This window comes from Podarcis vaucheri (assembly GCF_965113315.1).
Source record: "Podarcis vaucheri genome assembly, chromosome: 9".
Classification (NCBI taxonomy): domain Eukaryota; kingdom Metazoa; phylum Chordata; class Lepidosauria; order Squamata; family Lacertidae; genus Podarcis; species Podarcis vaucheri.
This window is the reverse complement of record NC_138767.1, coordinates 18,306,428-18,323,241: the sequence shown is the minus strand read 5'-3', so window position 1 is coordinate 18,323,241 and position 16,814 is coordinate 18,306,428.

Genomic DNA, 16,814 nt, shown 5'->3' with positions numbered 1-16,814 from the left:
ATTGATTCTGTATTCTGGTTTAGTCTTACTGATATTTCTGTTAATTTTTGTGTATTTTCTGAAGTCTGTTTTGTCAGAGACTCCAAAGATTTATTTATTTTAAGCAGGGCTTCTGTCACGGCATCCATAGAGACAGCCATCCCTTTTTCTTGTCCTGTTGTTCCTGCAGATCCAGTAATTACGCCTGAAATTGAGCCTCTTTTCTTTGTCTGTTGCTGCAGCTGTTGTTGTTGTTGTTGCTTGGTCTTGGCTCTTGTAACTATCTCTTCTTGTGAGCCACTCATGTCAAGGTCGTTTCCCACGGGAGCTATTCCCCGTTGGAAAATTCCACTGTCCCAAGCTGTGCCAAGTTTTACTTTACCCTCTAGGGGGAGCAAATCAAAATGGCCAAAAATAAAATGTCCAAGTACAAAGACAAAGGAGAATATCCAAAGATGTAAAAAGAAAAGTTTTTTAACACAGTTAAAGCAAGTATAACTGGAGGCTTGTAGCTACAAATTGCCACAGTTTCCCAATATATACTGTTTCATCTTGTGATGTACTGTAGCCAGGCACTGTATAAACTTTGTATCGCAGTATCACTTTTACAGGAGGAAGTCAGTTCAGTGTCCTATTGTCCTAAAAGGCAGACCGTTTCATACTTTTGTTAACTGAGACAGCAGAGGATTTTTACTGTAAATAGATCGTGCAGTTACTAAAGTCTCTTTCACCTCCCCTCTGCCCTGCTAGCTAGAGGGGAGATCTAAGGTCTGAGTGTCCGGTTTAGTTATATAAAAGCAAGTTTCAACGGATGCAGATTTAGAGTTCCGTTGCTTTCACTTTCATGCAGTCGGGGGGAGGGAGACTTCCTTGATTTAACTTCCCCGCTTTTAGTCCGATTTTCAGAATTTAAAGGGTCCCAATTGTTTTCAGTTCCTACTCACGGGAATTCAGTCCAAATTTTCTTTCAGGAAGGAATCGGTGCTCTCCGCTTATGGCGACGCGGCTTCACTCCGCAGGCTGGATGACGACTCTCAGCACCGCGCTCACTCCCGATGCCGCTCCGTAGCCTTTAAAAAGGCTCTTTCGCAGTACCGGGGGGCGCAAAGGTGCCCACCGAATCTCCTTGTTCTCAGGCTTCAGCGCCTGAGATTTTAGGGGTCCCCCGCTCGCCGTAGCGGGTAAGACCCGAACTTGCGGAGCAGTCCTTCTCCGGAGCTCGGAGGTAGGACCGCCATTAAGCGCTGGCACCGACCGGAAGTCCGCAACACCACTCTCTTAACTTGTGATTCTAAGCAACTGGTATTCAAAGGCTTCACTGACAGTGAAGATACAGATGAACATGTGAAAAAGTGACATGGATGGAAATACACTCACTAATCCTTTCCTATATATATCCTGGCCAGGAATCTTGCCATCATTTCTCTTTGCATTGCTCTTATCCATGGTGTTGCCTGCTGAGAGCTTGCAATGCAATTTCCTTTATTTGGGGTGTACAAACATAGCTGCTTTCTTCCCTGAACAATGCTTTGCTCCAACACAAGGAGAGCAGTACAAATGTGATGTGCTTTTAATTTTATGGAGTTAGTTGCTGCGGAGGAAGCCTCCGTGTTTCTTATGCATATTCAGTGTGTGCAAGCCTGAGGCAGGTGCTCTCCTTTTTCAGGCTGCCGGTTTTGCCTTGTATGCAGGGAGATGGTGTCCCTAGGATGGTGTCATGGGGGACAATCTTTTGGGATACTGCCAGGGAGACAAAGTCCATCATGACTCCACGTCGTCTCCGTTGCGATCCATCAATCTCCCGTAGATACAGTATCCGCAATTAGCGACATAGCTTGCCACATTCCAGAGCTGATGCACGCTCTATCAGCAGAATTCACACAGCGAAAGATGCACGCAGGAGAGCATTATTTACAAGTTTATTCAGCGTTGGTCAGAACAAAGAAAACATGACTGCCTGCTTCGGTGTCTCAGGCACAGAGAGAGAGAAACGAAAGGAAAGACACAACAGAAACATCCTGTGAACAGGAAATACGCAGGCTGTGACACAAACATCCTGCTCCCTTTTAAGGTGGAATGGAAATATCCTAACACAATCATCCATTGCTGTATGGCAATTGACACCTTTCATACACAGGTAAAGCGGGGGCTTTATCAGCAGATGGTATTATGGTTGTGGTTGGCATGGTTTTTCTTCCAGGGATGCTGTGAACATGTCTGTTGGTTTTTTGATGTTTGCATTTGTTTCTGTAGCTATTATTTTACTGTTGACTCTGCCTCTTGTTGAGTGATTACGCTATGCTGGTATTAGCCCTAGCAAATAGGTTTCTACACCAACCCACACACCTCCATTCTCCATCCAGGTGAAAATGAGGCATTGTCAGAATTCAAGGGGACATTCTAACCAGGCAAAAACACTCCCAAGAAGGTTCCAAAGCAGAGTCAGCCAGGGGTGTAGCTAGAAAGGGCGTGTTGCTTGGAAAAAGTCCCCAGGAGAGCCAGTGTGGTGTAGTGGTTAAGAGCAGTAGACTTGTAATCTGGTGAAGCGGGTTCACGTCTCCGCTCCTCCACATGCAGCTGCTGGGTGACCTTGGGCTAGTCACACTTCTCTGAAGTCTCTCAGCCTCACTCACCTCACAGAGTGTTTGTTGTGGGGGAGGAAGGGAAAGGAGAATGTTAGCCGCTTTGAGACTCCTTAAGGTAGAGATAAAGCGGGATATCAAATCCAAACTCTTTTTCTTCAAACACTCTGTGAGGTGAGTGAGGCTGAGAGACTTCAGAGAAGTGTGGCTAGCCCAAGGTCACCCAGCAGCTGCATATGGAGGAGCGGGGAAGCGAACCCCGTTCACCAGATTACGAGTCCATCACTCTTAACCACTACACCACTCTGAATCACATTTAGTTCATGGCCTGAGGTTCCTGAGCATGAGAATGTCAGCATCAGCATGAAATGAGCCAGACCTCTTACAAGGTCTATATTTGCCTTTGAGAATGTATTTGTTTTCCTTTCCTTTAGTTTAGGGTTTTTAGTTCAAGGACTGCGCTTCCACATGGAAAACCTTCCAGACACTGCATGCCAGGGGTAGGTGGGGGCCAGAGGTGGATGGAGCAGTGATTGCAACTCTTACCTGTGTGCTGCAGGCTTCATTCTGGCTATGCAAAATACTGGGTTTTCTACACAACACACACACTCCACCCTCCATCTAGGCAAGCAAGAGGCAGTATTACAGTTCAAGAGCACATTCCAGCCATGCAAAAGTATGTGGGGAAGGCATAGACAAGGGTTGGTGGGATGTGTGCACTGGAGAGATTCCCAGGAGCTAAACAGAGAGGTCTAAGAGGCCACATTTGGACCTGGGCCTGAGGTTCCCCACCTACATTTAGGGGGTAACTGCACAATCAATTTCCATAGGAAAATGTTACAAGATGAGAAAATTCATAGATTCTTCTATTGCTCTTTTTTCTTAAAACCTTGTTATCCATATAGTGAAGCAGATATAGTTGTGCTTTATGTATTATTACTGCTAGTTCACATGTTAGCAATTTAGCATCTTAGAGGGTCCTTTGAATACAGTAACACGGAGCAGGACTATACCTCCTGGTCCTGTCCCAAATTCCATGCACCTTGCTGGCCTTGGCCTAACATCTGCATGTTGATTGCAAAGGGGAAGCCCATGTACTTAGACATCTCCATGTGTAGGCTTCTACACAATCATGAACTCCTGATCATGTTGAGACCTAGGACCTCAATGCCAACAATTGATATGTAAACACTGCAGACAGGGATGGTGGAGCTTGTGGTGTGGTGTTTGTGTACATGTGTGGTAAAAATGGTCTTACTCCTTCTCCATGCATTAGACTTATATAAAGTTCTGAGGGAATTTGAGGCCCATGGAGGAAAAAGGAGGGATCCGGTGAAAGCAAAGCCCAATGTGAAAAGGACATTGGACAGCTCCAAGGGAAATGTATGTGCTCAATCCATTTCCATTACACTTACAGAGAATATAGATAAAATCTAAGTGTGGCATTTTCTGTACTGAAAACATCAGCATCATATAATTAAGAAGGGTGGCTCAGGATGTGATCCTTGATGCAGTGATGGGTGCACACAGATGGGTGCCCCTACATTCATCTCTGAAACACTGGATGATAGGAAATGAATTTGCTAATTTGGGAGGCAGAAAGAGTTCCTGCTGTTAGCCTTCATTTCGTATTTAGTCATATATTGTGACAGTAGTACAATTTCCAATGAAAGGTGTCAATAAAAAGTAACAGCATCATTTACGCTGAGCTTTCTTACTTTTTCTCAGAGCAAGCTACATGTTGTTGTGTCTTGTCTTCAAATTAAGAGAAGCTGTGAAGGAGGGGTTCTAACATTGCTGCAGCTGTGTGAACATTTCTTTGCTAGCAATTTATGCAGTGAACTCAACACCTTTCTCAATTGCAACCTTTGCTGAGTTAGTCTCGCATTTTTAAATTGCAGGAAAGTCTCTTTTTTATTTTTGCAATTTGTGTTACACTTCAAATTCTAGCCATTGCACATGTAAATTTTATAATTCAATAGATCTGTTGCTCTTTTCCCCTCTCCATCTGCTCTGACGATTCCAGTATATGGCACACTGCTTCCTTAAAGAAAATGTTCCGTGAGAACAATGCTACCCTCTTAACTAAACAGGGTGCCATTAAAAGTAGGACTCATGCATGTATTTGTGTGCACATGTGTTTGTGTCACAGCGACTCTACTGTTCCTCATGGGCCACAACTGATGGCCCTCTTATGGTACACACATCATGAGATCAACATCTGGTTTTTAAAGATTAAAAAGCACCCAGACTCTGGAGTAGGGTTGCCATATTTTGAAAATGGTCTTCCCGGACAGACCTACCCTTGACACAGAGGCTAAGTGGAGGTTTTTTTCCTCCTGTTGTTGCCCCACTCCCAGGGCCGGATTTAGGTTTGATGAAACCCTAATCTCCTGAAGGTAATGGGGCACTTTATATGTCCAGTTGTCCTTTGTCAACAACAAATTGTTGCTGTTTCTTGTGTTGAATATATACTATATGGTAATTTATGGACCTAATAGGTGTCTAAAGCCATTTGTGTTGCCTACACAACAAAAAACACTGTTGCTGTATGTAGGTTTAATTTTATTTGCTTTTTTATCTTACATTTTGGAAATGTACATCCAGGTATTTTCCCCTTTAAATTTTTTTGGGACCCACAAGAGAGTGAGGTCCTAAGCTATAGCTTGTTTAGCTTATATGTAAATCTGGCACTGCCCACTCCTTTCCAGCACCCGCTCCAGCCATGTGGCTTGTGTTAGGATATTTCCGTTCCATCTTAAAAGGGAGCAGGCTTTGTGAGTCACAGAGTCTGCGTATTTCCTGTTCACAGGAAGTTTATGTTTTTCTGTTGCTTTCGTTTCTCTCTCAGCGCCTCAACACTGAAGCAGGCGGTCATGTTTTCTCTGTTCTGACTAACGCAGAATAAACTTATAAATAATGCTCTCCTGCGTGCATCTTTCGCTGTGCATTATCTGCTGATAAGAGTGTGCATAAGCTCTGGAATGTGGGAAGCTATTTCTGGAGCTCGTGTCACTAATTGCTGATACTGCGTGTCTACGGGAGATCAATGGACGTTCGGAGGCGACGTGGGACCATGATGGACTTTGTCTCCCTGGCAGTATCCCAACAGCTTGCTGGGACCCTGTTTGTATAAGGCTCCTGCTTGGCTGTACCAGGAGTGACTCTGGGCCACGGAGTGGGCTCCATTATGGAGCTGACTCTCCCGTCTCAGGCCCTCGGCCTCCAAGTGTTCACTGGCAAGGTAACACCTGGGATTGTGCCCGGGCAGGGAGGCTCATCACCTTGCGGCCTCTCTGGTCCCGCCTGGCCCTTCCACAACAGCGGTGGCGGCCCCTAATGGCTGCTTGAGCCGCACCAGAGGGGACATGGGTGACAATTGGGGCTGCTGCTACTGCTGCTGCTGCGGGGGAGGCCCAGGCAACAACTGAAAGGCTGGTGGCTGCTTCAGCGGCTCCATGACCTCTCCTGGGGCCTGTCTGCGGCCTTCCCCAGTGGTGGCAGCAGCCCCCAACAGCTGCTCAAGCCACATTTGATGGGAAAGTCCAGTCAGGACTGGAGAGGCCACGGAACTGTCGCTGCCGATGCAGCTGCAGCCACCATCCACATCTGGCTTGAGCAGCCGTACGGCCTGATTTTCCTGGACATTTTCCTGAATCCCGGCAATGTCCAGGAAATTCCGGATGTCTGGCAGCTTTTATTCTAGAGCATCTTTGTGGCTGAGCTGAAAGTTACAATAGTTCCTAATGCCACAATCAGCACCAATACAAGCTACTGGGATAAGGATATTATGTATTGCAATATTATGATGGCTACTAGGTTAGTCAGAAACCACCGGTATTATTAGCAACACTCAACAGAAGGAAGTTTTAGTTTTAATGAGTGCACTAATGATTTGCAAAGTTTTTAAAAAATCAGAAGAATACAAAGGTTTTGGTGCAGAAGAGGTTACAATATCACAATAATGGAATTATCATGCAAACCTTTGGTTGTGTACCCATGACTCCTATATCCCATGATCTTCTCTGGAAGGACATTCTGGGATTACTTTTGAAAGTGTTGATATCCATGTTTTGTGTATTTTTGGAAGTATTCTTTTCAGTGTCACACAGGATGTTTTATTATGAAAATACTAAAATAGATTTTTTATATATATACAATGGTACCTCAGGTTACAGATGCTTCAGGTAACAGACTCCACTAACCCAGAAATAGTACCTCGGGTTAAGAACTTTGCTTCAAGATGAGAACAGAAATCGTGCGGCGGTGGTGCGGCAGCAGCAGCAGGAGGCCCCATTAGCTAAGGTGGTACCTCAGGTTAAGAACAGTTTCAGGTTAAGAACAGACCTCCAGAACGAATTAAGTTCTTAACCCGAGGTACCACTGTATAAAAAAATGGCTTTTCCTATCAGGATTCAGAAGTGACAGAAGTGAAATTACAGTCATTCCTGAATTGTGGGGTGTTGGATTAGATTACCCTCAGGGTCCCTTCCAACTCTACAATTCAATGATTCTATTTTGATAGTTCATCAAATACTACAGTCTTATCTCTAGTTACAAACTTAGTTCGTTCTGGAAGTCCGTTCTTAACCTGAAACTGTTCTTAACTAGAGGCATGCTTTCGCTAATGGGGCCTCTTGCTGCCGCTGCACTGCCGGCACACGATTTCTGTTCTCATCCTGGGGCAAAGTTCTCAACTCAAGGTAACTATTCCAGGTTAGCAGAGTTTGTAACCTGAGGCGTTTGTAACTCGAGGTACCACTGTACTACACTAGAAAACTGAATAGGTTTTTAAAAAGAGGTATAAGAGTATACAGTGGCAACTCGGGTTACAGATGCTTCAGGTAACAGAATCAGCTAACCCAGAAACAGTACCTCGGGTTAAGAACTTTGCTTCAGGATGAGAACAGAAATCACGCGGCGGCGGCGGGGCGGCGGCGGGAGGCCCCATTAGCTAAAGTGGTGCTTCAGGTTAAGAACAGTTTCAGGTTAAGAACAGACCTCCAGAACAAATTAAGTTCTTAACCCGAGGCACCACTGCATTTAATTATTTCCCCTCTATTTCATGGTTTCATTTGTAATTTTCAGTGCAAAGAATACCCTTTGACATTTGCCCTTCATAGCCAATAGTGTGAGATATCTATATGGTGGTATTCTCGCAGAAGCTTTCCTTATAGAAAGGTTAGGTGTCTGTTAAGGGGAAGAGAAATAAGACACACTGAAGACTATCAAGATATACTCCCTCACGCATATTTCCCTAAGCTACAGACTTCTCACCAAGGAGCTTTGGCCTGTGCATTTAAAGTTAAACAGGGTTGGTTAAAATTTGCCCTTACAGTATTATTATTTAATATGACCTTTAAAATTGCTGACCTTTACTTAACAGTGCTTTTTTTCTCTGTAGATCTCACACCTTTTATTTCACTAACCTTTTCTGTTTTCTGCAGTGGGAGGTGTGGTGTGTTTTTGCGCTGATTAAATGTTTTGAGAGATATACATAAAAATAGCTTCATTGTAAGTGCGGAGTCTGTGTGGCGGAGGAACAGCCGCCAAACCAACCTGCTTATGTATGGCCGTGATTTTGGCCCAGGATGTATCCCCACCCCCACCCTGATGGAGGAGAGTAAACAAAAATCTCATCTAGACAAGTTGTGTAGAGCCTGAAGGGGAAAAACAATTATAGGCAATGTGGTGGTGATGTTGTAATGGATCTGGCATACTCGGGAGGAGGTCAGGAAGCAAGGAAAGACTGATAAGAGGACACAACTGGTGACAAGATGACAAGAGATGCTCTCCCCTCCCCGAGGGACAGTGACAAACTAGTAATTAAAGTTGCGATGGTATCTCAAGAAGAAAGGGCATGAAATACCTTTCCTCTGGAATTGTGGTAAAAAGTAGGCAGGTTTTGTTTTTTCTGTGTGTGTGTTTTTTACACAAGAGGAGTGCAAGAAAATGTTGTTATAATCACAAATAGCACCAACATTGCTGCCCTTCCAGACTGGTGTTTCCTTGTTGGGTGTATTGCACCACATTTTCTTGACACGATGAGGCTGCTTTCAAACAGTACTTTATTCCGTTTTCTCAACATTTCCTTACCTAATAGTTTCCGTGTTTTATGTGTTCTCTCATACAACGGAAAAGCTGCTTCTGGGAACCGAGTAGAATCTAGTGGAAGTTCAGCACTTATTTCCATGTTAATTGCTTCCAGATACAAATCCATTTGCAGCCCCGTTAACCCAGAAAACCCATGGGAGTTTTGCAGTGCAATATTCATGGATCAAACCACTACTTGCTCCTATGACATAACTGGTAGTCCTGCATACAGTTATTCCTGCCATGGTGAATCATGGGGGAACAGAAGCATGGGTGCGCATAAAGGGTGGCAACATATCCAGTGATGTCCATTGTTGTGTCGTGACATGACCCTTAATTAGCCATTTTTAAAAAGTTTAAAGAACATAAATTTTAGAGAGAGAAAGGCAGCGCTGCTGACCACCTCATAGATCTATAAGAATACATTGTTTTATTTTCCCCATTGCATTCATCACATGGGGTATTGTTTTCATTCCAGTGTAATACACTGGTACCTTGGTTCTCAAACTTAATACGTTCCGGAATTCCGTTCCAAAACCAAAGCATTCCAAAACCAAAGCATGCTTTCCCATAGAAAGCAAAGCAAAATGGATTAATCTGTTCCAGACTTTTAAAAACAACCTCTAAAACAGCAAGTTAGCATGAATTTTACTCTCTAACGAGACCATTGATCCGTAAAATGAAAGCAATAATCAATGTACTGTACTATAAAACAAGTAAGACACTATTGTAGATGATATAAAAAAAAAATCTTACTTGTTTTGATGATAGTCATTGTTTGGAGGGGGGACTTTTATCCATTTCCGCAGTCGCACAATCAGTCAATCCATCCATCCATCCATCCATCCATCCATCCATCCATCCATCCATCCATCCATCAGCTCAGCTGGATTCCACACAGTCACAAAAACAAATTAACTGAAAAAGCCTCAAAAATAAAAATGCAAAATAAATAGCAAAACCAAAAGCACCAAATACAATGGTAATTTGGTTTTCAAACTTAATCCATTCCGGAAGTCTGTTTGACTTCCAAAATGTTCAAAAACCAAGGCACGGCTTCTGATTGGTGCAGGCACCCTGGAAACAATAGCTGACTGTGGCATCGGACGTTCGGCTTCCAAAAGACATTTGAAAACCGGAACACACACTTCTGGGTTTTCAGTGTTTGGGAACCAAGGCGTTTGAGAACCAAGGTACCACTGTATGGGACACTTGTTTGATCGCCTAGAACAGATGATTTCCTCCTTCTATCAACTTTTTTTTTTATAAAAAAAAATTAAATTGAACCAGCATGAATATAGCTGGAAAGTTATATGGCTGCTGCTGCTTTTGTTTAAAGCAGCGGCTAATTAGGCAACAAAAGGTTTGTGGCTGCAGCCCCAAGACTGGAAATAGCATGCTACTGGATTCTGTGTACAGTGGTACCTCGGGTTAAGAACTTAATTCGTTCTGGAGGTCTGTTCTTAACCTGAAACTGTTCATAACCTGAGGTACCACTTTAGCTAATGGGGCCTCCCACTGCTGCCACGCTGCCGGAGCACAGTTTCTGTTCTCATCCTGAAGCAAAGTTCTTAATCCGAGGTACTATTTCTGGGTTAGTGTCTGTAACCTGAAGCGTCTGTAACCCAAGGTACCACTGTACAAACAATGTGAAAAAGAGCACCACTGGGCTGTTGAGCTTGTGAACTTGTCTGGCTACTACTATCAGAAGGCAAAATGTAGTGACCACCAATGGGAAGACCCCCGTGTAGCAATTTTATGTTCTTGTGTCCATGTTTAAAATACAAAGCAAGATGCTGAACAGGTCTTCCATCAGATCTTCAACAAAAGATCAACTCCTCTTTGAAGAAAGTGTAAAAATAAAAAAAGAGATGAGCAAATATAATCTCTGCCTCCTGGCATTTAAAGATAAGAGAGACCAATGAATTGCTGTGGGAAATTGCTTGATATTTGGTTCTCTGTAGACAATGGCTACATTTAGCCCTGGAGAAATATTTGTTATGACACTCTGCTGGAGCTGTCAGGCATATGTTTAGTTTGGGGAAGTACTTTATTTGCTGCCGCCCCCCCAAAAAATGTTCCCATCAACTTCTTCCTTACTGGTCTGTGCAGTTCAAGCAGCTTCCTTTAGGACAGGGATGAGAACCTGTGGCCCTCCAGATCTTCCTGAACCACAATTGCCATGATCCCTGACTGGCTGGGTCTGACAGGAGTGTAGCTCAACAACATCTGGAGGACAACATCTGTAGCCCTCCTCTAGAACAAGCCTATATAACTTGAGAGCCACTGTACCAAACACAGTAAGGTGGCCCACCTTACCAACGCTGCAGTTTACGTGGTGTTGTGTTGTGCTTCCCAGCAGGCAGCAAAGTGCTGCTTAGATTTAATTTAATTCAATTGTCAAAACTGCCGTGGCAGCTCTATGGAGCCATGTTGGTGGGATAAAAATCTTTACACAAATATAGACCCATATATTTACCTATAGAAATGGCAAGAGGAGCAATGGGAGGGGGATAGAATCATAGAATCATAGAATCATAGAGTTGGAAGAGACCACAAGGGCCATCGAGTCCAACCCCCTGCCAAGCAGGAAGCACCATCAGAGCACTCCTGACATATGGTTGTCAAGCCTCTGCTTAAAGACCTCCAAAGTAGGAGACTCCACCACACTCCTTGGCAGCAAATTCCACTGTCGAACAGCTCTTACTGTCAGGAAGTTCTTCCTAATGTTTAGGTGGAATCTTCTTTCTTGTAGTTTGGATCCATTGCTCCGTGTCCGCTTCTCTGGAGCAGCAGAAAACAACCTTTCTCCCTCCTCTATGTGACATCCTTTTATATATTTGAACATGGCTATCATATCACCCCTTAACCTCCTCTTCTCCAGGCTAAACATGCCCAGCTCCCTTAGCCGTTCCTCATAAGGCATCGTTTCCAGGCCTTTGACCATTTTGGTTGCCCTCTTCTGGACACGTTCCAGTTTGTCAGTGTCCTTCTTGAATTGTGGTGCCCAGAACTGGACACAGTACTCCAGGTGTGGTCTGACCAGAGCAGAATACAGTGGCACTATTACTTCCCTTGATCTAGATGCTATACTCCTATTGATACAGCCCAGAATTGCATTGGCTTTTTTAGCTGCCGCGTCACACTGTTGGCTCATGTCAAGTTTGTGGTCAACCAAGACTCCTAGATCCTTTTCACATGTACTGCTCTCAAGCCAGGTGTCACCCATCTTGTATTTGTGCCTCTCATTTTTTTTGCCCAAGTGCAATACTTTACATTTCTCCCTGTTAAAATTCATCTTGTTTGTTTTTGCCCAGTTCTCTAATCTGTCAAGGTCGTTTTGAAGTGTGATCCTGTCCTCTGGGGTGTTAGCCACCCCTCCCAGTTTGGTGTCATCTGCAAATTTGATCAGGATGCCCTTGAGTCCATCATCCAAGTCGTTGATAAAGATGTTGAATAAGACCGGGCCCAAGACAGAACCCTGTGGCACCCCACTAGTCACTCTTCTCCAGGATGAAGAGGAACCATTGATGAGCACCCTTTGGGTTCGGTCAGTCAGCCAGTTACAAATCCACTGAGTGGTAGCATAGTCAAGACCACATTTTACCAGCTTTTTTACAAGAATATCATGGGGCACCTTGTCAAATGCCTTGCTGAAATCAAGGTAGGCTACATCCACTGCGTTCCCTTCATCTACCAGGCTTGTAATTCTGTCAAAAAATGAGATCAGGTTAGTCTGACATGACTTATTTTTCAGAAATCCATGCTGACTATTGGTGATCACAGCATTCCTTTCTAGGTGCTCACAGACTGTTTGCTTAATGATCTGCTCCAGAATCTTCCCTGGTATTGATGTCAGACTGACTGGGCGGTAATTATTTGGGTCCTCTCTTTTCCCCTTTTTGAAAATAGGGACAACATTTGCCCTCCTCCAGTCTGCCGGGACTTCGCCTGTTCTCCAGGAATTCTCAAAGATGACTGCCAGTGGTTCTGAGATCACATCTGCCAGTTCTTTTAATACTCTTGGATGCAGTTCATCTGGCCCTGAAGACTTGAATACATCTAATCTAGCCAAATATTCTTGTACTATCTCCTTAGTTATTCTGGGCTGTGTTTCCTTTGCTGAATCATTTGCTCCAAATTCTTCAGGTCGGGCATTGTTTTCTTTATCGGAGAAGACTGAGGCAAAGAAGGCATTGAGGAGTTCAGCCCTTTCTGTGTCCCCTGTTTGCATTTCACCATCTTCTCCTCTGAGTGACCCCACTGTTTCTTTGTTCTTCCTTTTGCTACGAACATACCCATAAAAGCCTTTTTTGTTGCTTTTAACCTCTCTAGCAAGGGATAAGAGGATTGTTTCCAGACTCTGCATGTGGATTGTCCAAAGTTCAGAGAAATCTATGAAGGGCCCCCACTGTCCGTCAGTGATGATCCAGCGATGTGAGGGTCAGTGTGTGCAACACTGAGCTAGCTGGACGAGCATAAGATAGTTTCCTACAGTCACAGGTCCCATGTTGTGGAACACTCTTCCAGCAGAGATTTTGCAGGCATCCTTGCCTTTGACTTTCAGACATCTCTTGGAGGATCTTTCATGCCAACAGCCTTAGGCAATTGTTTAAAATGCCCTTTCAGTAGCCAATCACTTTAGTGATGGCTTTGTAGTACTTTACATGTTTTACATCACCCTGATGTTTTACAAGAGAGTGATATATAAAATCTATTAGAAAATGAGCAAACGAATGAATGAAATAGTAATCAGAGTTTTTTGTGGGTATCTTCAACCTGGTCAGTGCAATCCTATGCGTGTCTTCTCAGAAATAAGTCTCACTGAGCTCAGTCAGACTTACTCCTAGAAAAGTATGTATAGGTCTGCAGCCTGAGACAATGAATGGAAGCTCCCCCTCTCTCTCTGCCTCTACCTCCCCTTCTCCTAGCTCATAGAATGGTTGCCTGAGGAACATTATGAAGTCCGTCTGAACAATATATTTTAAAGAGCCTTCAGCCTGTTTCCCCTCCCCTTCAAAGTGGTTTATCACTGGGAATTTTCAAGTAGTGTTGCAGAAAATAAAAAAGGCTGGGAGCTGTATAAAATGTATGTGTGGAAAAGCCCCAAGGGATTTGCCCAAGTTCAATCAGGAATAGTAGTCATGGTGGGGTTGCCCACCCTAAATACAGCTTTAAGGACAAGTACAGAAATATACCCATATTTATTCCAGAATGTGCTGATATAAAACACTTTTATTTTACCAATTTCTTTCCTCTTTCTTCTGGCAATCTGTTCCTTTTACCCACTTTATTTGCCAAAGGCCCTGTGAATAGCATACCCTCTTTAAAGGAAAAGTGGGATATTTCTGAAGCATTGCAAGTCATTTCCATTAATCTTACTGTTGTTTTTAAGAAAAAACTTGGCATGAATTTAGGATAGAAAAGGAAACAGGTGTGCTCACTGTTCTCAAGGAGAACAAAAGAACCAGACCTGAATGTGAATTATTGCTAAGAACTAAGGAAGAGGCAGGAAATGCACATACACACATATCTGTTATAGTGCACAACTGGGTTGCAGAATCCCATAAAGAAGACTTAGATCTCCAGGGAAAACAATTACCTTCATGATCGTAATTGGTAATTTTGTCAGTCAGTACCTTTTGCATTTGGTATTTGCAATAACTAAAGTGATAATTTAAGAAACATACAATCCATTATAGCGAACTCATAAAAAAACCCTTCAATTCTCAGTCCGGTGTAATGGAAATTCCCTGACAGTTGAGATTTATTTTTTAAATACCGATGTGCTTTAAAGAAGAGAAATGTAGGGCTGCTTCTGTTAGAAGGCACATCGCTGCGTCTGAGCACTTACATGGCCCCATCAACTTAACGACTCGCAACCATTACCCTTACCCTGAACAGTAAGAAACGGCTCGGAGTCCTTAATTTTTAGTGAGTAATTATGAACATTAACAATAGCTATTAATTATTGCTCAAGCCATCTGGGGTGCTTTCTCCGAACGCATTGTTTGTCCTGCCCAGTGACCCTTCACATACAGCAGTGCGGTTCCTTCCGCTCTCTGATATTTTGGCTCTGGGGAACTGGGGTGAACCTGTCGGATAAGCTGTAGAATAGTCAGTAAGAAAGATATGGCTGCAACTTTAGTAAGCAAGCACTCCTATGCCTTAATAACCCTGAACATAGGCAGCTGCCTTGAATTGAGTCAGACCCCTAGTCCAGCCAGGGTAGTATTGACTGCATGGAATGTTAGTGGCTCTCTGGAATTTCAGGCAAGGTTTCATTCCAGCCTTGCTTGCAGACGTTGGAGATTGGATCTGGGATCTTCTACATGCAAAACAGATGCCCTACTCCTGAGCCCATGGTCCATCTCTGACTTGCCATAGGGGGGTGAAGTAGAATAGATATATCAACCCTATAGCAAGTCAGAATATTTCGCAGCTGTTCATTGGCAGTCATGGGATTCAACAGGAGTAATCATCCCGTGACAAAGTGCCGACTGATGTTCCCCTTGACATTACTGCTTCCTGGCATATGAGGGCAATGATGGGTAGCAACTGAAACTCCACACAAAGTAGCACAGTTGCTACATAAGATCACAGTCATAGTAATACTAGAGGTAACAAAACTCAGGCTGAAACCCTGTTGCACACCGTTTGAATTCAGTGGGACTTTTGTGTAAACAGGCATAAGATTTTGATGTTAGCATTTATATAGCACATCAGAGTGCTCAAAATACTTAATATGTATATTTAAACCTGTAGGGTAAGGTTGATCAGTATTTTCATCCCCATAATGACCAGAGGGGGTGGAAGCAGAAACACAGAGAGGAAGTGAGATTCACACAGTGATTTGTAGCACAATCTCTTTTTCATTATGTGACACCAGCAAGGACTGTATCACACCACTTTAAATAGTCATGGCTTCTGCGACAGACTCCCTCCATAAAGATGGGAGCTAGATAACGTAGCTGGGTTTTGGGTGCTTTTAAAGCTTAGAATCTCCCTGTCAGAGCACCTGAGAGGTGTGTTATTATCTGTATGTGGCATCATATCTTAATAATCTTAATAATATGAAAGATTCTGAACTGAGTCCTCTCTCCCTCTCAGAGAGCTACCATTACCATAGTTCTGTGGGAAGAGAGACTGATTGTTAAACTACTCTGGAATTTGTAGTTATATGATGGGAATAGGGATATCCTAACAATTCATGGGTGGTGCTGTGGGTTAAACCACAGATCCTAGGACTTGCCGATTGGAAGGTCGGTGGTTCGAATCTCCGTGACGGGGTGAGCTCCCATTGCTCGGTCCCTGCTCCTGCCAACCTAGCAGTTCGAAAGCACGTTTCCGGTGGAAAGGTAAACGGCGTTTCCGGTGGAAAGGTAAACGGCGTTTCCGTGTGCTGCTCTGGTTCGCCAGAAGCGCCTTAGTCATGCTGGCTACATGACCCAGAAGCTGTACACTGTCTCCCTCGGCCAGTAAAGAAAGATGAGCGCTGCAGAGTCGGCCACAACTAGACCTAATGGTCAGGGGTCCCTTTACCTTTACCTTAACAATTCTCAGCACACTTAACAAAGGGCAGTTCCCAGGAGTCTTTGGGGGAAATCAAGACTGCTTAAAGTGGTATAAGTGTGCTTTAAATGTATAGTGCAGATGGGGCCTTAGTGGGATTCTCTCAGTTTTTCATTTTGCAGTCTTAAATTCTCCACATTTTAAAATTAGTCTAATATTTTTTTTATGAAAGTCAGCGTGAAAATTCACCACTTAGTTTGAATTAAGTGTGCCTGTTTCCAATTTCCCCTAATATGCACATTTTTGCAAGGCAGCTTCTCCAAATATTACGCACTTTTATTCAGTTTACAGCCAGTACATGGCTAGAGAACTGCATTGCAAAATTCAGAGAAGGGTGAATATCGAAGGAAGCCTGTGTTTTGGTGCATGTGTTGTTTTCGGAAATGTCCGCTAATTTGGCTTACCTTTAAATGCAAACTCCTAAACCAGCTTAACAATACAAGTTAAAGTGTGTAGCTTGGTGATCAGGACCCATCACCCAGCCTGCTCAGATTCAGCAACACAGATTTTGGTTTACAACATAGGGTGGGCTACATTGTACAGTACATTAGATTTAATGCCTGATAATGTAGCACTGTGCTTTAAATT